This window comes from Mus musculus, chromosome 18 (genome assembly GCF_000001635.26).
Source record: "Mus musculus strain C57BL/6J chromosome 18, GRCm38.p6 C57BL/6J".
NCBI lineage: Eukaryota > Metazoa > Chordata > Mammalia > Rodentia > Muridae > Mus > Mus musculus.
In genome coordinates, this window is record NC_000084.6 from 66,489,091 (window position 1) to 66,512,587 (window position 23,497).

The 23,497-nt window shown below is 43.2% G+C and overlaps 1 long non-coding RNA gene across 1 annotated transcript; it reads left to right on the plus strand.

Moving 5' to 3' along the window:
• The first annotated feature begins 15,087 nt into the window (after positions 1–15,087).
• Positions 15,088–22,647, plus strand: Gm9926 (predicted gene 9926). Its single transcript, NR_040528.1, has 3 exons — positions 15,088–15,372; positions 16,220–16,362; positions 18,184–22,647. It is a non-coding gene; the product is annotated as a predicted gene 9926 (long non-coding RNA).
• Positions 22,648–23,497: the final 850 nt, after the last annotated feature.

The following is a 23,497-nucleotide window of genomic DNA, read 5'->3' on the forward strand; positions in this document are numbered from 1 at the left end:
CATTTACTGCTGTTGTGCATATGATGACAGTGATATCGAGGGAGGGCGCATGCATGCCACAACACTGGTATGGAGGTTAGGGGACCTCTTTGTGGAGTTGGTCCTTTCCTTTCATCTTTACATGGGTTTTGTGGGTGAAACTCGGGTCATCAGGATTGTCTAGCTTGCGTGTTTCTTTACCCAATGAACCATCTCACTAGTCTCCCGTATCCTCTCTCTCTCTCTCTCTCTCTCTCTCTCTCTCTCTCTCTCTCTCTTTTTCTTTCTTTTCTTTTTTTTTATTTAAAAATTTATTTATTTTATGTATGAGCACACTGTCAGTCATTCTCTTCAGACACACCAGAAGAGGGCGTACGATCTCATTACAGATGGTTGTGAGCCACCATGTGGTTGCTGGGGACTGAATGCAGGACCTCTGGAAGAGCAGTCAGTGCTCTTAACTGCTGAGTCATCTCTCCAGCTCTCTTCTCTCTTTTTCCTAAGGAAAATATTCACACTCTCTAGCCCAGGCTAGCCTCAGACTCTTGATGAGTCTGTTGCCTCAGCCTCCCAAATGCCAGAAATACAGGCAAGTTCTACCATGCCTATCATGTTCCATATTTCCTTGTAATCTGAATGGGAAACTCCCTTTTCATAGCTGTAGGTCTGACCTCAACATCCCAGATGACATGTGCCTTTGGAATATCACCAAAGGTGATCATGTTGTTTATAAGGGGAAGCCAGCAACTGTCTAGTAACTCTTGAGCCTTGCCTGTCTCTAAGGGAGTTTCCTTTTACTCGCTCACATGCAGCCCCTGTGTGGCCTGCAGTGTAACCACATTAGCCTGCTTATTGTTTGTTTTGTTTTGTTTGTTTTTTTGCTTGGGATTCCCACAGGGGCCAGCTTGATTGTGACTGTCCATGTTGTCTTAGGTAACATGAAGGCTTTTCTTTTTATTGTTCTTCTTCAACCTAAGCATAAAACAAGGGTGACACTCTTCCAGCTGGTTATCTCAACAGTGATACCTTGGCTGGGCTTAGGTGTGTGTGATGGTCCCGCTAATTCTACACACCTTCTGCTGCTGGCTGGACAAAAACCAACCTCCAGGGAAAAAAATGTCCTAGCCAAGTCAGAGACTCATTCAGATTTCTTTTGATTTTCAAAAGCCAACAGCTGGTGTTAAGATGCGAAAGATTCAGGAGAACTGGGGGTCAAATGGTGTTAATTTCCCCACCAGTGAAGATGAGTCCAAGATCAAAAGGACTCCAGCAGGGAGTGGTGGTGGTGTTGGGGGTGGGGGAGTTCAATGTCTCTGGGGACAAGCAGGCCAGGGATTTCAGCTGAGGCCAGCATTATCACTCCCAGTGCCAGGAAGCCACCAGGGAGCCTCCAGGAAGATTTCATAGACTGCAGGCTTTGTTCAGGTCCTCAATAGGATGTTGTCTGTGCTCCATGCTTGCCTGCAACCCAGGGCTTTCCTCAGCGTCTTGCTTCTCACTGTGGGAGACTCCTTGTCACTACTGTAGCCTAAACTGTGTTAAAGTGCCTCTCTATTCCCTGTGGCTCTTCCATCAAAACCCCAGGTTATACCAAGTGTTGGCAGGCCTCTGCTAGGACTTACAAGTAGGCAGCTCGTAAGGCTGCCATGTCACGGGGCTTCCTTTATTTTTTTTTTCTGAACGATTGCAAATCTGCTTGTCGGAGGCGTTCAATCGATCATCATTCCAAACCCACAGTAGAGTAAAAGCTACTTATGATACTTAAAGAAAATGTAGCACCCGGGTATGCTGGCTGGAGCATCTGTAATCTCAGCCTGGTGGAGGCTGAAGAGAGAGGATTAGAGTTGGAAGCTAGCCTGGGCTGCTCAGAGAGTTCCAGGTCAGCCTGTGTGTCCCAGTAAGACCTTGTCACAAAATAAATAAATAAATAAATAAATAAATAAATAAATAAATACTAAAAAATAAAATAAAATAAAAATAAAAATCATGGGGGATTTTTTTGGGAAAACCAAAGATGGCTCAGGGGTTAAGAGCACTGGCTGCTCTTCCAGAGGTCATGAGTTCAATTCCCAACAACCACATGGTGGCTCAGGAACTCTTCTGGTGTGTCAGCTACAGTGTGCTCATATACATAAAATAAATAAATAAATCTTTTTAAAAATAAAAAAATAAAAATCAACCAATCAAAAGGACAACAACAAAACTTTAAAAAAAACTAAAAGAAACTAAAAAATAAAACAAAAACAAGCAAACAAACAAAATCCCATACATCTTGGTTCTAATACTTCATATTACTTAGTATTAATCCACATGTCAATCCAATACAGAACTAATCAGTTCTGTAACGTGTAGGGCCAGTTTTACCAAAATAATTTTATTTATTTATTTATTGATTGATTAATTGATTGATTGATTTATGAGTGCAAACCAGAAGAGGGCATTGGATCCCATTATAGATGGTTGTGAGCCACTATGTGGTTGCTGGGCGTCGAACTTAGGACCTCTGGAAGAGCACTTGTCTTTCTGCGCCAGGCAATAGTGTACCTCGGGAAGCGCCCTTAATCTTTCTGCGGCCTGTTCGGGAGTGAGGTCACGCTGGGCCTGGGCAAGCATTTCATAGCCAACCATGAACTACCGGACAGTTGCGGATAGCAGAAGTGGGGGGTAGTAGTGGGCGTGGAGCTGCCAGTGGTCACAGGTGGCTCCAGTCTTTAATCCCGTGGGAGCCCCATGCCAGCCCATGGAGTAGGGAAAGGATGTCTCAAATAGATTGTCGTACTTGGTCAAGAGCTTCTTCATGATTTTAGGGCAACTTCTATGAACTATCCTAAAATATAAGTGGCTAAAAAAGGTAAAAATTTCTTTCTGGCTCATGGAAAATTCCATATCAAGGTTTTGACCGACAGGCTAATTAGCCCTTGGTAGAACCCATGATCAATCCTCTTGTCTTTTGGTACCTCTATCTTTTAGCTTCAGGATTCCTATCAAGGCTGACCTGTGTCCCCCACAAACTCATATGCTAATTCTACTCTGCTGTGTTTCAGAACCTGAATATTTTCTTTAAAGATAGGGTTAAAGCCAGGCATGGTGCCTTGAGTTTATAACATTAGCACTAGGAAAAGCTGAGGCAGGAGGATTGCTACCAGTTGAAGTAGGAGGCTGAGACGGGAGGATCAGAAGTACAAGGTCTCTCCCAGCTATCTATGAGGTCCTGCTTACAAAGAGATGATGGGAGGGAGCTCTCCACCTACTAACCTTCAGGGTTTGTGTCTGTGTGGTGTGTTCCTCCTGCATGCAGACGCCCTGTTCATCTCATGACCAGTGCTGACATGGTGAGTGTTCAGGTATGAATTATTCTTAAAGTTGTTAAGGTATATTTTAAGCCCTATGGTATAGATGGTGTGTATCACAATGAAAGATTATTGAAATTAATAATTAAACAAAAATAAAACTATATTGTAATATCGCAAAAGTTGTGGCAGAATAGATGGGCTAGCTCTCCCTTCCTGTCTGTAGTAGTGTCCAACCCTACTGAAGTAGGACTAATGGAGAGGGGAATTTCTCTCTCTCTCTCTCCCTCTCTCTCCCTCTCTCTTGCTTGCTCTCTCGCTCTCTCTCGCTCTCCTCTTCTTTTCTTCCTTCCCCTCCTCCCCCTTCCACTTCCCCCTCCTCTCCCTTCCTCCTCCTCTTCCTCCTCCTCTTCTTCTTGACAAGATTGGTACTTACTAGTTTTATATTACCTTAATACAAGTCAGAATCTTCTGAAAGAAGAGAACCTCCATTGAGAAAATGTCTCCATATGATCCGGCTGTAAGGCATTTTCTTACTTAGTGATTGATGAAGGAGAACCCAGCCCATTGTGAGTGGTGACATCCTTGGGCAGGTGATCCTGAGTTCAATAAGAAAAGTAAGCATGCCGGGTGGTGGTGATGTCTACCTTTAATCCCAGCACTCAAGAGGCAGAGGCAGTTGGATCTCTGTGAGTTCAAGACTAACTTGGTCTCAAAACCAAACCAAGCCAAAAAGCCCAACCAACCAAAACCAAAACAAAAAAGCTCAGAACAAATAAACTACAAGAAATCAGTCGTTGACTAAAAATGTCTTTTCATATTTTTATATTTTATTTGGGGCCTAACATACCTGCCAGGGGAATGGAAGGCTCTTGGGATCTGAATTGTGGTTTGCACTGATACATGATACTACTGCTTTCACTGAGTCCCATTCAGAAATACATTACTGGGCAACAAAATGTTGAGGTACCAAGGACAAAGGCTGTTTCAAATCTATCCCATGTTTACTGGGCACACTTCTTCACCCCTCTGCGGCTTGGTTTTCCCATTCATGAACTGATCTCATAAGGTTGCTGGGTAGGAACATGGAATTAAAATATGGTAGGAACTTCATGTACTCCTGGTACCCAGTAAATGCCACTTCAGTATTTACCGTTATTTACCGTTATCGGAGTTAATTCCCCAAGAGGTTTTATCCTCTCTCAAGAACACACATCTGCTCATGCTGCTTTCTTCCAGTACCATATTTCCCAGGAAGGGCAGAAGTTATCAATGCGAGGGAAGCTAATATGTTAATAAAAAGAGGGAAAGGGACATGAGAAACTTTTCAGTTTTGTTTTCTATCAAAGAGAGTCAGCTCAAGTGGGTCAATATTCCATAAATCTCCCTATACCTTATAAAACTTATGCAAAGGACTTCAAACCTTGTGTGTGTGTGTGTGTGTGTGTGTGTGTGTGTGTGTGTGTGCACGCGCGTGTGCCTTTTGAGACAGGGTTTCTCTGCGTAGCTTTGACTGTCCTAGAACTTTGTAGAACAGCCTGGCCTTGAACTCAGAAATCCACCTGCCTCTGCCTCCTGAGTGCTGGGATAAAGATGCGTGCCACCACAGCCCAGCTTGAACCCAAACCTTTCCATTTCCCCAACCTGGTAACATTTTTGTTTATGCAAAGTCCCTTCCTCCTTTCCTTTGATTGCTGGGATTTGAACTCAGGACCTCTGGAAGAGCAGTCAGTGCTCTTAACTGCTGAGCCATCTCTCCAGCCCACCTTTGATCAGTTTTGTAAATAAGCCAGTAGCGGTAGACTATGAGATGAACCTCAGGCAGTAAGGTATAGCCAAGTTCCTCCTTGCATTAGGGATAAAAGGCAAAGGCCATCTTGGGCATGGGTTTTGCTGCTAGCCTCATTCTGGTCATGGCTTACCTTATTTTTTTTTTTTTTGTTACTTTCACTTTGTATGTTTCTTTGTACAACACCAAGAATATCTATCTATCTATCTATCTATCTATCTATCTATCTATCTATCTATCTATCTATCTATCTATCAACAGGGGACAGTTGCACAAGAGGTAGAAATGAGAAAATGAACTCTTATCTTGAAAAGTCTTAAGTCCAGGCATGCCTCCTAACAGGTGCCTCAGAAAGCTATCCCTTCAGGGAAGACTCACTTACAGCTCACCAACACAACCTGCTAGTCTGCAACACTTTAAACCTGACTAGCAGGAAAGCCTGGATGCCTTACTGAAGTTCTATTCTAACCAAGTGTTTTTTGTTTTTTGTTTTTTTTTTTTTTTTTTTTTGTTATTTAAACCAGAGAAAGGAAACTGTACTTGACCAGAAAGACTAAGCTTACATGCAGAGAAGTCTGGAAGTTGAGGCTAAGCCTTGCCCCATACATGTGGGAGTGTCCTATGACCTTTAGTCTAGGGCTGAGTCAGAGTAAAGTGAATCTCGGGTGTTATCAAATTTGGGCAAAAAGTCAAGTTTAGCTATCTCTCCTCTAGAAGCTTGCTGAACCAGCCAAATTGTGAAGAGGTCCGGAGGACACCCCCCCCCCCCCCCCCGAGTTCATCTTCAAGGTCCTGAAGTGAGATCGAAGTTTAAATAGAAAGCCAGGGCTATACACATCTAAGCAGTCTGGATCAAGCTGTGGTCCTGCCCACCAACCACTGACCCATCCATCCTCTTTTCAGGGACAAACACTCTATGCCACCTTTTCTTTCTCCCTGCTTGAGATTCCTGGAGAAAATCCCCGTGTGTGTGTGTGTGTGTGTGTGTGTGTGTGTGTGTGTGTGTGTGTGTGTGTGACCCATTGTTTCCATAGCCTGATCGATGGAGAGACACAAAGTTAGAACATCTTTGTTTCTGCCAAGCTGGTCACAGTGGGAGATGACTGAGATCCTGGCCTGGCGGGAGAAGACACAGTAGGATTTCTGGCACGATGTAGCCTACAGATCCAATAGATGGAAAAATGAAAACTACGTGGCCCCTGCCAACCTTTGCTCTCCCTGTGCACGCACAGGAGGGGTTCATTCCTTAGGGCTGTGTCCTTCTCCGCCATTCGTATTCTAATGGGAACTGTGTGGGGCAAGCAGCCCAGTCTCCAAATGAGCAGGCTTGTGTCTGTCTTTCATTTGGGAGCTCAGAACGTTGGGGCGGGTAGGGATGGATGCACGCAGCACAGGATGAATGGGACTAACGAACTACTGCAACAGCTTTCCTGAAGCAACTTGATGTCTGCAGGGTCTGGTTTCTGACCTAGCCTTATTTACAACACGCTGGACGCCTCTGCTTTTGTTTTCTCACATTCTCTGGACACCAACTGAGTGATCTAGAATCCAATTCAGTTCTACAACTAAACACTGACTTTCAGTTAGTGTACAGACTATGAGACTATCCATGGTTTAGATATCGACTGAAATTCCCAAGCTACCACTTCCTTGCTTCTAACTGACTACAACTCTTAGAGTTACCAGGCCTACTCCATCCATGTTTGATGCTTTGCTGGGGTGCCAGGCTCGTTGTGAAGGGATCAGTTCAGAAGCATGCAAAACCTAACCAAGAAGCACATATGCACTGGGCAGTGGTGGAGTTTGCATTTAATCCCAGCACTTGGGAGGCAGAGACAGGCAGATTTCTGAGTTCAAGGCCAGCCTGGTCTACAGAGTGAGTTCCAGGACAGCCAGGGCTATACAGAGAAATCCTGTCTCGAAAAACAAACAAACAAAACAAAAAACAAAAAAAGAAAAGAAAAATATAAAAAAAAACAAAAAACAAAAATAAAAGACAAAGGCACACATGTTTGCATATTCTTAAGGATAGTATTATTATTAATTGTCATTATTATTATTATCTTACCTTCCATACATATATTTTCCTGAAATTTTCACCTCCAGGTTTCTCTTTTAGAACCATCTCTTTATCTATGCCCCACCTGGCTTTCACTAGTGGCTTCCTGCAGGCTGTCCCTGGGTGTAACCACTCTGCATATGAAAACAGAAGTTGGTGTGGAAGTGGTGAGACCTAAGGGCTAAGCTGGGCTGATGGGCTCTTCTGCAAGTCAGAGTTCTTATTTGCAGGAGGAAATAATCTTGTTGTTAGCCTTTAATTTGAGCACTAACAAATGATTTGCTTAGTAATAGATAAATAGGGTACCTAGAGTAACATATTTTAATGGTAAAGTCTGTTTTTGCTTTTTTTTAAATTTCAGTTTGAACACCTATTTTGTTTTTTCTTTTCTTTCTTTCTTCTTCTTCTTTTTTTGAGATTTATTTTATTATATGTAAGTTCACTGTAGCTGTCTTCAGACACACCAGAAGAAGGCATCAGATCTCATTATGGATGATTGTGAGCCACCAGGTGGTTGCTGGGATTTGAACTCAGGACCTTCGGAAGAACAGTCAGTGCTCTTAACCGCTGAGCCATCTCTCCAGCCCCTCTCTTTTCTTTTTTTTTAAAAATAGAACAAGGAAGATCAGTCTCTTAACTTTCAGGCACCGCGTTAGAGTCTAACTCTGGGTTACTTAGAAAGGCACCTGCAAAGGAGCCCCTGCCCCTGCCCCTCCTATCTCTCTTTAGATACTAAGTTGAGCTGGGCTTTCTCTGTGCAGCTCTGGCTGTCTTGGAACTTTCTCTGTAGACCAGGCTGCCTTGGACCCCAGAGATCCACCTGCCTCTGTCTCCTCAGTGCTGGAATTATAAATGTGAGCTACCATACGACCCAGCTCCAGATGCTAAGTTTTCAAGGCTGTTGTTTATACAGTGGCTGGTGTTTTCACATTAGGAAAGTCTAGTTCCCCTAAGAGTTAAGGAATTAAGCTAGGCAGTGGTGGTGCATGTCTTTAATCCCAGCACACTGGAGGCAGAGGCAAGCAGATCTCTAAACTGGAAGTCAGCCTGCTCTACAGAGCAAGTTCCTGGACAGCCAGGACTACACAGAGAAACCCAGACTTGAAAAAACAAACAAACAAACAAACAAACAAACAAAAAGAATGAAATAATTTAGCTTAGTTATTAAGCCCTAATTCCTCAGGTCCCTTAAGTTGACCCCCATCACTTAGCACAAGGCCAAGGGCATTTAAATCTTTTCTTTTTCAATAGAACAGAATGCAAGGCCATACATAGCTAATAGGTTAGTGACAGATAGCCTTACACTAACTAACTAACTAACTAACTAACTAACTAACTAACTAACTAACTAACACTATAGCTTGTGTGCTCTCTTTTATCTCAGGGGCATGTCTCTTGATGTGTGTGACTGTGTTGGGGTGATGTGGAATTGCTTCACAGACTGATTCTTGCACATCTATGATTCCCTCAGTGGTGGCTATAGTGTGCACAGGATGAGTGTTTCCCTGCTCTGAGGGGTAAGAGAACATGTGGGCATGTAGGCAGCTCAGGTCCGCCCCCAGGGGGATGCTACTTCTGCTCATGCTCCATGAACAGAACTCGCACATTGACCACGTCATACATAAAGAAGCTGTTGAGTGTGGCTTGCTTGAATGACCCAGAAGAAGGAGACATTGATTGGTTCCATAACTAGCAGTCTCTGCTCTACTGGAGTAGATGTTCCAGAAAAACTGAGACATTGACAATGGTCACTGGAGCTTGAGGGGAGAGACAGACAGACCTGGACAAAATCAGACTGCCCCACAGCATCAATACCAAATTGAAATTTATTGGGAGAGGGCGGGCTCATCTAGTGGCTTGCAAAAGTAGATAGTACATGGTGTGTGTTCATATGGAAGCGTGCAGGCCTGGCCAATGACTGACTGAAAAGTAAAGAAGAAATGTCTGCAGGAGAATGAGAGGGCAGAGAGGAGAGTGTCATCCGAGAAGGCTGTGTTTGAACTTAAAATTGTGGGGCTGGTGGTCAGGGAATCGAGGAGTGGGACCCACAGAAGTGACCTTTTCTTCTGACTTGTTTCCATAGCGATGGCCCTGGCCCATCTGTTGACTGGGTCTCAGCACATTCGCTCCCGGCTGTCAACTGCTAAGTGACTTGTTTGAGAAAGTAGTTAAAAATAATTACTACACGGATTTGGCTTGTAAATGTTTATAAATGATTTCCCAGTGCGGTGAAAAAGTAATTTTAAATCTTGTAAAAAAGGAGAAAGGCACTAAGCTATGCAGCCCTCCCCAGGTTGTGCTTGCAAGTTATTACATGATATATATATATATATATATATATATATATATATATATATATATATATATATATATATATATGAGGGCCACTACAACACAGTGGAAAACCATCATCCTAGCAAAGCCTAAAATCAAACCTCGGTCTGGGAGATGAAAGGGAATAAAATCTAGCCTTCTTCAACTTTGTGGGATTACATTGTACCTATTATAACCTACGTGGTTAAAGGTGACAAATAACGTGCAGTTAGCATGATACCCACTCCCTCATCTTAGTAGATAACATTAGCATCCGGAGGCTAAAACAAGGATTTCGGAGGAGCTAACGAAAAATCAGCAATGACTTTTAAACGCTAAAAATTGGCAAACAGAAGGCAGCCTAGGGCACACTAGAGTCCATGGAAAGCAGATAGATGTCTGAGTTCAAGGCCAGCCACGTTATATAGGGAAACCCTATATCAAACAAACAAACACCCCCCCCAAAACAATAACAACAATAAAAAAACCCAAAACCTATAAAACAAGCAAGCAAGCAAACAAACAAATAGAGAAGGTATTCTATGTCTGACACTGGAATTTTGGTTTGATAATCTGTAGCTTCTGGTAACAATTTACCCACCTAGCAAAAGTTTGTATTTTAGTCAAAGCCAGGTGTCACAGTGGTGCAACATTGAAGCAAGAGAACTTTCCACTGTTACCAAACAGCCAGCTTTCCTTTCTGATTTTATTTCCGAGACAGTGTTTTGCTCAGTAGACCAGGCAGCCTTCACCTTACTTTGTAGTATAGACGGTCTTTGAATGTGAATCTCAGTTTCCTGAGTGCTGGGATTATAGGCATAATGTAATTTATTTCTTGTATTTTTTTCTATGCTGTCTACTTACAGGAACTTGATATAGTTTGCATGATTACCATAGTCCCATTTTAGAACTGAGTGGAATAGTTCTAAGTGTCAAAGAATATGGTGATATAGCCAGATATAGTCAAACCAACTGTTACTTTCTTCCAATGACTGTGGCAGATTCTATTTTAAAAACAACGTTCTGGGGGGGGGCTGGCGAGATGGCTCAGTGGTTAAGAGCGCCGACTGCTCTTCCGGAGGTCCCAAGTTCAAATCCCAGCAACCACATGGTGGCTCACAACCATCCGTAACGAAATCTGATGCCCTCTTCTGGAGTATCTGAAGACAGTTACAGTGTACTTCAATATAATAAATAAATAAATCTTTAAAAAAAATAACGTTCTGATTAGACAATTAACATGTTGCTTGGCTTGCATTTTTCAAATCAGTTATATTAGGTACTAATAACATTTTGTATTTAGCTTATTATTATTATTATTATTAGTGGTAGTAGTAGTATTGGACTGCTTTTCTTTTCTTTCCTTCCATTCCTGCCCCCCTCCCCACCCTTCCCCACTCCTTTTCTTCATTTCCTTTGAGGCAGGGCCTCATACAGCCAGGCTGGTCTCACTCAGATTCACTATGCAGTCAAGGCTGATCTTAAACTCCCAAATCCTGATTCTCCTGCTTTATCCTCTGAAGTGCTGAGGTTACAGGTATGTGCCACCACACCTGGCTCGGCCTGGCTTTACTTATATGAATGAACACCCAAGTCCCTAAGGAGAAAGGGGGAGCACTGCAAGTCTTCCCATGGGAGGTTTCATCTGACTTGCAAACCAGTTTGATAGAAGGGGAAGATCATAGACTCAAGTCGGAGGTGTAGGTGCTAGCTCTGTGCTTTCCAATCTGAGCCTAAATCCTACCACCAAAAGGTGGTCCTGTGTCCCACTCTGGCCTGTAATAGTATCCCATGGGATTGCTATGGTGATCATTGCTATGATGATTATTGCTATGGTGATCGTGTTTGAGGGAAATGTAAGGGGACTTTGCTTTTTGAAGGGAAAGTTAAGTAGGGACTCCTGGTTACAGATAATTAGAACGACGGCAGTTTATCCAGCTGTTTCACAGTATGCTATCGTGAAAAGAGCCTCAAACTTTAAATCAATTATCAATGAACCAAACAAGAGAGCCCAGGGAACTTGGGTCAAAAGCATTATGAGAGATTAGAGCATATGTTAACTATTACAAAACTAGGTCTCAAGTTCAAAAAGGAAGTCATATTTCATAACACATTTAAATGTATCTCATTAGATTAAACTTAAATACTCCACGAAGTCTGTTTTCCTTATTTATTTATTTATTTATTTGGCGAGGTTGTGGGGGCTGGGAGTGTACCTCAGTTGGTAGAGAGCTTACCTAGCATTCGCAAAGCCCTGGATTTGACTCTCAGTACTATAAACGATACATGGTGGCATAGGTCCCGTAATCCTAGCACTTAGGAGGTGAAGACAGCAAGATCTGAGGTTCAAGGTCATTCTTGCCTATATAGAGAGTCCCGGGCCAGCCAACATTACATGGTGAGACCCTGTCTCAAAATAAAATAAAATAAAATAAAATAAAATAAAATAAAATAAAATAAAATAAAATAAAATAAAATAAATTCCATTTGCTTAGGGGGTTAAGAGATGGCCAAGCAGTTAAGGTCCCCTGATGATCTTGCAGAGGATTCGTTCCAGTCCCCAGAACCCACAGGATAGCTCACTAGGCCCTGTAACTCCAGTCCTAGGAGATACCACTCCCTCTTCTGGTGCCAGGGGTACAGCATACATGTGGTGCACAGACATTCATTTAGGCACACACACATGCACATGAAATAGATATTTGAGCTATTGTGTATACAGTGTTACGTGTTGTAATGAGTTGAATTATTGTATGCCCAACCCTCATCGTTCGTTCTTGAAGCAGTTTGGGGGTGGGGGAAAGAGGTCCCTTGTTTGTAAAATGAGAGCATTTCTTCCTTCTTTTCCTGTCTCTGTTTGTTCATGTATATTAATTATAAAAAGCAGTGGGTCTTCATTCCATCTTCATACACCGTCTATAGCATGCTCGGCAGATTCATCTCCCTCCACTGCCCTCTGTTGGTCCTCGCCATCCCTCCTTCTTCTCACGTATATCTGCTAAAATGGTGGTTTTCTTGCCACCACTTATAAAAGGGTAATGTAGTTAATGACTCTTGTTGCAGGATTTTTGATCACATTGTGAACCCCAAGACTGTGACAAGAGCTAAAAAGATCAACCCTGGGCCAAGAGGCGGAGCAAACAACCAGTTGGCAGGGAGTGAACTCAAGAAAACAGGACGGAGGGATATTGAGAAGAAGGACATTTAAGACGGCATAGAGCGGGAGAAGGTTCTTTTTCTTTCTAGGACATCGGTGGAGTAGGAAGGTCACCTGGGTGCTTTCTCTGCCTCTCTGAGCTAGCAGGCTTTCACCAGAGCATCTCACTCCTGAGTCTTCATTGGAAAAATCGAATGGCTGGGATTTTTTTTTTAACAGCAAACTATGACAAACATTTCTTGAGGTAATGGCTGTGGACACTCAGAGCCAGTGTGAGGGCTCCAGGCAGTGGCTTTAAGGAGTATGTTTGCAGACAAATTCTGTGTAGGAGTTCATTGGGTGTGTGTGTGTTTGTGTGTGAGTGTGTGTGTGTGTGTGTGTGTGTATGTCTGTCGACTCCCATGTGTGGGCCAGTGATGGAACGTTTGGAACTTCACGTGAAACAGTGCCAGATAAGATGCATGACTGGCAATTCTTAGATTGACTCACACAGGCTTTTCAAGAACAGACTGGTTTTTAACCACATCGATTCTTCCTATTTGTATTACAAAACATCTTTCTAAATGAATTTGCTTTTTTTTTTTTTTTTTTTTAAAAGAAATGGAAACTACCGCCGGGCGTGGTGGCACATGCCTTTAATCCCAGCACTCTGGAGGCAGAGGCAGGGGGATTTCTGAGTTCGAGGCCAGCCTGGTCTACAGAGTGAGTTCCAGGACAGCCTGGGCTACACAGAGAAACCCTGTCTCGAAAATCGAAAAAAAAGAAAAAGAAAAAGAAAAAAAAAGAAATGGAAACGAACCGTGTGTGTGTGTGGGGGGGGGGGGGGCAGGGAAGCAGGTCACAGAATGCTTTTGCTAATTTCTTCAAGATGTGGGCTTTAAATATTCTTCTCAGAAGCAGCCCTGAGCTGGGTAAGTTTTCTTTTCCTTCATTGAAACTGAAGTCTGATCCTGACGGCAGATTTTAGTGTCTCCACACACACAGACGGCTTCCAGGAAAGCTAGTAGAAACAGATGTCTCCCCATCAGACCCCCCAACCATGACTCTAATGCAAAAGAAGAAGGGTTCACATGAAGGGTCTGAGGTAAAGAGCTCAGGCAGAGCTTCTAATGAACAGCGGGTGATGCCCTTTGTTCCCTGGGCACTTTGCTCCCTGTATAAAACAGAAGGAAGTGGACTTTGGGGTCATTTGAGAAGTTTGTGAGGTCACACTTATTAAAATATAACTTTAGCTTTTCTCTCCAGAGAAGACAGTCCCCAGGAAGAATGTGGCCTTGGAGTAATTCTTATTTTTATTTATTTTTTAATTTTTCAAAGGTTTATTTACTAAGCCGGTGTTGTTGGTGCACGCCTTTAGGCCCAACACTCAAGAGGCAGAAGCAGGTGGATTTCTGTGAGTTTGAGTCCCTCCTGGCTTATAGAGTGAGCTCCAGGACAGCCAAGGGCTACACAGTGAAACCTTGTCTTGAAAACAAAACAAAACAAAACAAAACAAAACAAAACAAAACACAACAAAAAGGAGAACAACAACAACAGCAACAAAAAACCCAACAACAAAAACCCACCACCAATAACAACAAACCCCAAGCAACAACAGCAGCAACGACAAAAAATACCTAAAAGTGTTTTAAATTTACTTTATTTCACGTTTGAGTATTTTGCTTGCATGTATGTCTGTGCACCAGGCAGGTACAGGGAATACCGTGAATACCCAGGTCCTTTGCAAGCTGAGCTGTCTCTCCAGCCCACCTTTGAATAACCATAAAATGGCAGAGCTGCAAGACCTGAGCAGGTGAAAGGAAACCAGCCTCAGACCTAGGTTTCTAATTGCACATTTTTCTTCCCCTCCTTCCCTCCTTCTCTCCTTTCCTCCTTCCTTCCTTGCCTCCCTCCCTCCCTCCCTCCCTCCCTCCCTCCCTCCCTCCCTCCCTCCCTCCCTCCCTCCCTCCTTCCCTCTCTCCCTTCCTTTCTCCCTCCCTCTCTCCTCCTTCCGTTCTTCTCTCTGTTTCCTTCCTTTTTTTTTTCTTTCTTTTGTCCTAAGATTAAACCCAGGGCCTGGAGCATGTTAAGCAATATCCTCTGAGCTCCCCCCACCCCGCCCTCTTTTTATTTCTTATTTTGACATAGGATCTTGCTATGGTAGCCTGGCCTGGCGGGTTTATCCTTTCAACCTGTAACCCTCCTGCCTCAGCCCGCTGAGTAGCTGGGATTGCAGGCTTCCTCGTGTTTTTCTTTTCAAGCAGCGATGAATACAAATCTGATCTCGTTCTAAGCCTGAATTTCTGCCGTTAGTTAGTTACTCTTTTGCTCAAAATGGTTACAGGCGTGGTCTCTCCCAGCCCTTTCTTGGTAAGTAAGCTGTGGGAGTCATGTAGACAAATGGCGTTTGGGTCCGGAGATGGGTTTGGTTTATCCCAAGTGTGCAGCGTGCGCTTCCGGGCTGGTTAATGATTACCCTGAAGAGTGAGTGGTTCTTGAGAGCGTTGGCAGCAGAGGCTTTGTCGCTTTTCTCTGATTGCAGCGAGAGCAGGTGGTGCTTTCTTGCACTGTGAGAAGCACAGTCTGTTTCTTTGATTTCAGATGGGCTCCACAACTCGGGAGGGCGCTCATCTCTCAGTCCTCTCTCTGCTGAGCAGTTACTGGGCCTATCTTTCTCTCGATGGATAACAACCCTTGCGTTGCGGTTGCTAGAAGGCGGGACATCTCTGCCTGGAATAGGGCACCGTGGGATGAAGGCTATTAGGAGGAGAGTGGTCCTTGAGAAAGACCTATCATGAGAAGAAAGGTAAGAAACGCAAAGTCCATCACCGACCGTCAACGGAAGCAAGAGCGCAAATGGTTTGAGAAGTAATGTGTTAAAGGTCAACTTTAACTGAGGTTGGAACTTCATCCAGAGGAGTGGGGCAGATTTTTTTCCTTTGCTTTTTTGAGACTGTGTCTTACTATGTAGCTCTGGCTGTCCTGGAACTCACTCAGTAGACCAGGCTGGCTTCAAACTCAGCTCCATCAGTCGCTGCCTCTCAAGTGCTGAGATTAAAGTTGAGCTTCACTACCACTGGCCGGGTTATTATTATTATTATCATTATCATTATTATTTATTGTTATTTTTAAAGTACCAGGGATTAAACCCAGAACCCCAGACATATTAGTCAGGTACGCTACCTGGGTCCCAGCTCAGCCCTGAAAGATTCACTTCTCTTTCTTCCCATGCTGGGGCTTGAACTCAGAGCTTCAAACATGCTAAGCAAGTGCTCTGCCCCAGAGCTACACTCTCAGTCCCTACTTTTTTCAATATCGTTTGTTTGTCAATGTCGTCGTCGTCGTCATCAGGAGTCTACATTTTCACCCATTAAGTATTTATTAGTGTTAAATGATATTCCCCAGACCTGATTAAGTTTTAGAAATATAAAAACGAACGTCCATGACCTATGTCAACCTGCGATACAATTAGTACAGGGCATTTTAGTAATCTTAGAAACGGTTGTTTGGAAGTATCATATTATAGAGTAAACACAAACTCTGTTTGTGATTCAGACCTAAGTTATTGCAGCTCAGTAATGATGCTTCAGCAGCGAATCATCTATCGGCAGTGGTTATCAATATAACAGGTAATATTAGCTTGTTAATTTTAGTACCCTGGTCTCATCCATCAATTATTCATGAAAGCACGAGGTGTGTTTATCTTAGTACCAGCAGACAACAAGAACTAAACTTGAGGAGGCTTCTGAAGAGTCACTGGAGTTGGGTGCCTGAAAATCTGCACTTGATTATTAAGGTAAAGTTTGAAAAGAAAATTGCTGAAAGCTATCTTCCACAGGAACTGTCGTGTCCCCCCCCCCCCCCCCCCGCTTTCTCTGCTTTGTGTCGCAGTGACTATAACATGAAAATATGCTTGGTAAATATTTACTTGTTCAAATAAAAAAGCATTAAGAAATTACTCATTCTTATTTGGAGAACAAGGAAGTTCACGAACATAAATTGTTTTTTTATTTAATTTTTGGTGACATCAACAATGACAGACTTCATTCCCCACCTCCCAACCCCCAACTCATGGGTGCGTGCGTGCACGTGCGTGGGGTGTGGCGGTCAGAGGTTGACGATGAACAGGGCCCTTTACAGAACCCGGAGCTCACTGTTTCCGCTAAACTTCTGCAAGCCCCTGGAATCTTTCCACCTCTGCCGGGAGAATGCTTTGCTCACCGTTTTTGTTTGTTTGTTTGTTTGTTTGTTTGATTGATGTGGGCGTTGGCCATGTAAACAGGCGGCCCCTTCCTTGTGAAGCAAGCCCTTCACCCAGTGAGCTGCCTGCCTCCTCCAGCCCTGGCTTTATTTAGTTTTGATATCAGTCTTCAGCATTCTTGTAGGGCTGAGTGGCTACACAGAGAGACACAGCGCACTGACTCTACTCCCGAAGGAAAATATAGGTACATACGCAGAGGTATTAGAGTTCCCTGCTTTGGCAGAAACTGAAGTGAATGAGATTGTTATTGCCATTAAGCTGAGGATAAGCCCAGAGAAATGATTAGAATTCTTGAGTTTTAACAAGCTGTTGTGCCCCTAGGTCTGGTTTTCCCCTAAATTATGTCAGAGAACATAATATCGGCTGGGAGAGACATCTTGTTGTTTAATGTTCAAGTTTAATCCTTGCCTTCAAAATGCACACATGCCAGCTTCTATAATATCAAAATACTGAGACTTAAAGGGCAAACTATTTAAAAAAATTTTCCCCAATATCATGTTTATTGAATTTGCGATATGATAGAATAATCAATTGTTCAGTCGAAGAAAGTCCTTAATAGTAATTTGAGTGTTTTGTGAAAGACTGGGTCAAGTATAAACTTTAATCAAGCCACTTATTAGGGCAGAAGTGTTTTAACATTTTAAACCATTTATTTGTCTATTATTACTACTTTTGTGTTCATGTGTGTGGGTGTGTGTCACAGCGGGTGTGTAGAACTCAGAGGACAGTTGGTTCTTTCCTACCGTGTGGGTCCCATGGATCAAACTCAGGATCAAAATCAGGCTTCGTGGCAAGTACCTTGGCTCACCAAGGCAGCTAGCTGTTCCTACAGCAGAGATTCTAGAAGAAAAAGCACCTATACAGTACAGCTGAAAAGATAGCCCTGCATGTATGCACTTGCTTATTTTCATGTTTAATGGTAAACACTGGCATTTCTAAAAATACTTTATGAAAATCATTCTAATATTCTCAAAGAAATAAGGAGAAAATCCCTTCATTGAGAATACTTGTCCCTTGCTTGGACGGCAGTCAGTTCTTTTATAAGTTGGTCTTTAGTGTTTAAGAAACAGCATGGGGCTGGAGAGATGGCTCAGCAGTTAAGGGCACTGACTGTTCTTCCAGAGGTCCTGAGTCCAATTCCCAGCAACCACATGGTGGCTCACATCCATCTGTAATGGGATCTGATGCCCCCTCCCAATGTGTCTGAAGACAGTGACAATGTACTCACACTTAAAATAAATTTTAAAAAGAAAAGAAAAAAACCCAGCATGCATATTTAATTCAGAATAAAGATATTTAATATTACAATTATCCATTTAGAATTGAATTTTAAAATTTCTTCTTTTATCTAAACAGGAACATCCAGCCAGGCATGGTGGATTTTCGTCCCTTTAATCCCAATGCTCAGGAGGCAGAGGCAGGCAGATCTCTATGAGTTCCAGCCAGCCTGGTCTGCGTACACCTTTCTAGGCCAGGCAGGGCTACATGGTAAGCCCTTGTCTCAAAACAAAAACAACGACAAAGGAGAGACAAGAGAGAGGAACATCCAGTCACTGGGAATCCTAGCACTTAGGAGCAAGAGAACTGAGTTTGTGACTGTGTAACAAGAAATGTGCTTTGCGCCTTAACCCATCACGTTCTGCTGGCTCTCGTTTGTCTGTTCTGAGCCAATATTCACATTTCCTGGAAGTTGAAACATGTACCTTATAGACTGACACAGTGGTGACTCCTGACTCAGAGTTACTGAAGGATGGGAAGAGATCTTTGTTCTTCTAAACTCTATGACTCTGGGTGTTTGTTTGTATGTCTGTGAATCAATCGCGTGCACGCTTGGTGCTGAGGAAGGAAGGAAGGCCAGAAGACACGAAATCCCCTGGAACTGGAGTTGCAGATGGTTGTGAGTTGCCATGTGGCTGCTGAGACTCAAACCTGAATCCTCTGTAAGACCAGCCATTTCTTAACTACCGGTTCATCTGTCCAGCCCTTAAGATTTATTTATTTGTTTGTTTCTTGAGACAGGGTTTCTCTGAGTAGCAGCTCTGGTTGGCCTGGAACTTACTTTATAGACCAGGCTGGCCTTGAACTCAGAGATCCGAGTGCTTCTGCCTCCCAAGTGTTGGGATGAAAGCCAGAAGATGTGTCAAATCTCCTGGAGCTGGAGTTAAAGGTAGTTGTGAGCCACTTGGCATGGGTGCTAGGAACTAACCTTTAGTTACCCAGTCATCTCTCCAGCTCCTGTCTCTAAGCAACAATTAGAACGTGCACACAGCAAAATGGTTCCAGCTGCCTTTGGGAAACAGCTCAAAGGCTGAAATACTGATAAGTCGGAGTCATTAAATGGTTTATGGGAAGAATAAAGCAGAGTTAGCTCAAGTTTCTCAGGAGTTCAAGTTCTCATTCCCACTCCTCCACCCTCTTCCCTTTTTCCTTCCTTTCTTTCTGACAAGGTCTCATGTATACCACACTAGCCCCAAGTTTGCTATGCAGTCAAGCCTTTGAACTTATGACTCTCCTGCCTCTTGTTGAGTGCTGGGATCTCAGACCCGTGCTCCCATTCCTAGGGTGTGTATTGCTGGGCATTGACCCTAGGGCTTCAGGACAATCACTTTACCATACAGAACCCTCAAGTCTGTCTCTCTGTTAAGATATCATTATGTTGATTGTTAATATTATTTTATTAATAATACACTGGTAAAATACTGGAGTATTTAAAATATGTGGACAGGAAACCCATGCACGCATTAAGCAAACATCTACTGATTGATTGTCTACACAATCTCCATGTTTGGGACTTGTCAGACAATCATGTAGGCATAATCCCTGGCTTTATGGAAAACATGTTCTAACAGAAAAGACAGGAAACAAAGAGTTACCAGAGAGCTCGGTCCTGGGTAGACAACAGGTGACGGGGCCTTGTATGGAAGCCCTGACTGTTCTGGTAGCCGGGACAGTAGTGGGCGGCTCCACATGGTACAGGCACTGAGAGGTGGGTGGGGGATTTTTGAAAGTATCAGTGTTCTTAGCCTGAGGAGCCAGGTCAAAGGAGTGAAGATAGAAAAGGAAGTATCAAGATCTGAGGAAGGACCTGAAGATGGGAAAAATTAATTTAGATAAAAAAAGTATACAAGACTTGCAAACGTCTAAGAGATTAAATAGACTTCATTTTGCCATATTTTGGTCAGATTTTTTTTTCAAAAATACTTTCAGAAATAGACAAAGGAACTCTTATTGATCATTTAAATTTTTTTTTAAGATTTATTTTATTTGTATGAGTACACTGTAGACACACCAGAAAACGGTATCAGATCCCATTTGTGAGCTACCATGTGGTGGCTGGGAATTGAACTTAGGACATTTGGGAGAGCAGTCAGTGCTCTTAACCAGTGAGCCATCTCTCCAACCCAAATCATTTACTTTTCTAACTTTATGAAGACTGATAAACAGCCTGCCGTGATGGCACATGCCTTTAATTCCAGCACTCAGGAGGCAGAGGCAGGCGGATTTCTGAGTCTGAGGCCAGCCTGGTCTACAAAGTGAGTTCCAGGACAGCCAGGGCTAGACTGAGAAACCCTGTCTCGAAAAACAAACAAACAAAAAAACAAAAACAAAAGACTGATACTGATGTGTCTAATTGTTGCCCCTTCCCTTCCCCTCCCCTGTTCTTCCTCCCTTCCCTCCCTCCTCTTGCTTCTTGAGTTCTAGACACAATGTTACACAATGTTGCCATGTTCGCAGGCCCCGCAGCCCATGAACTTGCGATCTTCTTGCCTCTGCCTTTTGAGTGTTAGAAACACAGGCTGGAGCCGCCACCTCTGGCTGCTGTCCTACGGGCTTGTTGATGTAGGGGGGAGTGTTGATACAGTTTGGTTTGAAGCTGCTTGCTTCTCTGAGGAACTCAATTTACAAACTTGCTTCGTACCTCTGCATAGTACTTCGCTGTTTTTTTTTTTTTTTTTAATCGAGGTAAATAAATTATATGCTAATTATACCATTTTAGGAGTCTGTAAGCGGGTGAGAACATTGCACTTGGTGGTGGTGTGTAACCACCACTACTAACTATATTGAGAACGCTTTCATTGTTCTTCAGATAAACTCTGTCCCTGTTAGAAAATAATTACCCCCCCCCCCCCCACTAAACCCTGGGACCTTCTATTCTACCTGTCTCCTCTGTCTCCTGTCTCCTCTGTCTCCGCAGTTGTTTTAAAAGGTGCTCCATTTTAACGATTTATGTGACATTTGTCCTCCTGTCTTTGTGAATTTACTTACTACTATTTTCAAGGTGCATCTATTTTGTTATGTATATAACATTTTCCTTTCTTCTGACTGAATAACATTAACGACAGGCTTTTGGTAGCATAAAAACATAACTGCAATGGTCAGAGTGCGGGAACAAGACGGCGAAGGGCTGTGAGCAAAAGGCTATGTCTCCGCCTTCCCTTTTCCATGTTTGCCATCCTCCCTAACACAAAGTTGTTTCCCCTAAATTCTTTTCGAGGGAGTTTACGGACATCGTGTGCAAGCTGTACTGAATGTCATCTGCCAGGGCAGGAACTTGTTCACTGTCAAAATATCAGGCCCCTGGAAGGTGGCCAGGCTCCCCGCTCCGAGTCGGAGCTGGTTGCCAGTGGTCTCTGCTGGCAGGCGGCGGGCAGGTGCAGACCAAAGGGGCAACTGGATCGCTGGAGCAGCTGCGGCTTGCTGACCGGAAATCGGGCCAGCCGAGCAGGGGGTTGGGAGGAAACCTTTTGGTAATGGGTTCTGTAATTTCCCTCCTAGGGTGGAAACAGCCTTGAAAATGGCAGAGTCACAAAGGGAAAAGTGCACCTGGGCAATTAGACCTTGGGCAGCTTTATGTCTCAGGCTTCACAGGATGGCTTCTGAAGTCTGAAAGACCCTGATTCTGGACTAGCACAATTTAAAGCCAGACGACATGTCTTAGAAGAGATACAGCATCACCGCCCGGACTTCATCCTTCTTCAGAAGAATCAATACATAGACACGTTTTTCTCAATAATGCTTGTAACACAAGTTATTTATTTATTTATTCATTCATTCATTCATTCATTCATTAATTTATTTATTTATTTATTGGCCAGGAGGATTCTAATTACAATTCCCTTTCATTCTTTAAATTTTTAATTTAGATTTCAGGCTGTTTTGTGGAAGTCAGTGTGTGCCACTGTCCAGTTTACAGACACCTCTGTTGGTTTTCGCAGCTCTTGGCATCGTGTTCACCGCTAAGTCAGGAAGCTAAAGCTGGGCAGAGCGGTGTAAACAGCAAAACTCCCACTCAGGCCTAGCGTTGCAAACGCCAGCGAGCATATTCTTACTCACTCTAGCCTCAGATTATTAGAAGGGAGCAAGACAGACAGGCGGCTGGAAGCCACCCTGTTAAACACAGGTCCGGAGAAACTGCCTGCGGCCAGGGCTGGTGAAACATCTTCAAAGCCAGAAGACCCCCATGCATTTCTGAAAGGTTGCCTGTCGTTTCCTATAAACAACCGTATGCTCAATGGCTTCATAAAGGAAAGCCTTATTAAAAATAAACGATTTGAAGAAGGGCGATCTGGGAGGCGATATAATCACAACTTTTCTAGACGGCTTGACTGGTCAATGTGTTGGTTAATTTTGCAACCACATTCAACTGAAAGTTCATGTCTGGGCTTCCTACCAGCATCTCTTCCGTGAGGCTGCCTGAGAGCAGCGAGGTACTGCATCCTAACAGCAAGACCTGTGTTAGCAGCATGGTGTTATTGGCTTGAAAAATCCCTAGAGTTTCTGTAACCGGCAAGAAATAAACAAAAATAAAATGTTGAGGCCAGAAAGAAGCCCACATGGGCATCCTTGGTTCTTTGGTTGCATGTGAGAATTAAAACTATGATTTGTATTTGAATATTAACATGAGTACCCATATATACTTAGGTTTTTTCCCCTCCCTATTTAATCTAGAGTATTTTAGGTTTAGTATTTGTTTTATTAGTTTGCAGTTGTTTTCTGCTCAGGCTCACCTGGAACTTTTCTGCACAGTTGAGGCTGGTCTTGAACTCTGTGTGTGTGCTGGTTATAATTGTATACCACCCACCACATCTGGCTGTCTTTTTTTTTTCTCTTTTTTTTTGGTCTGCTTTTTTTTTTGTTGTTTTATTTGTTTGTTTTGTTTTCCAATACAGGCTTTTTATGTGTAGCCCTGAAACTTGCTGTCCTGGAACTCATTCTGTAGAGTGGGATAGCTGAGAACTCAGAGGTCCACCCCCTTCTGCCTCCAGAGTGCTGGGATTAAAGGTGTGTGCCACCATCCCCACACCACCTTCACCTGGCTGCCTCTGTTGTTGCCTGATGTATTGTCAGTGTAGTTGTTGCTGTATTTCAGACACCTCAGGTCACATGATCCACTGCTTCTTATCCTGTTTATAGCTATCCCTCTGTTATAGCTATCCCTCTGTCTTAATCATACCATCTAGTCTGACCCTACAGCTGTTGCATACTGTGCAAATTTATTTACTTAAAATTACATTTACCCAATTTTATTTGCATATGTAGATATGTATGTATTTGATCCAAGCTGCTACATAACAGTGTGTGTGTGTGTGTGTGTGTGTGTGTGTGAGTCAGAGGACAGCTTGGGGTAGACAGTTCTCTTCCTTCACCATGTGGGATCAAATACAGGTTG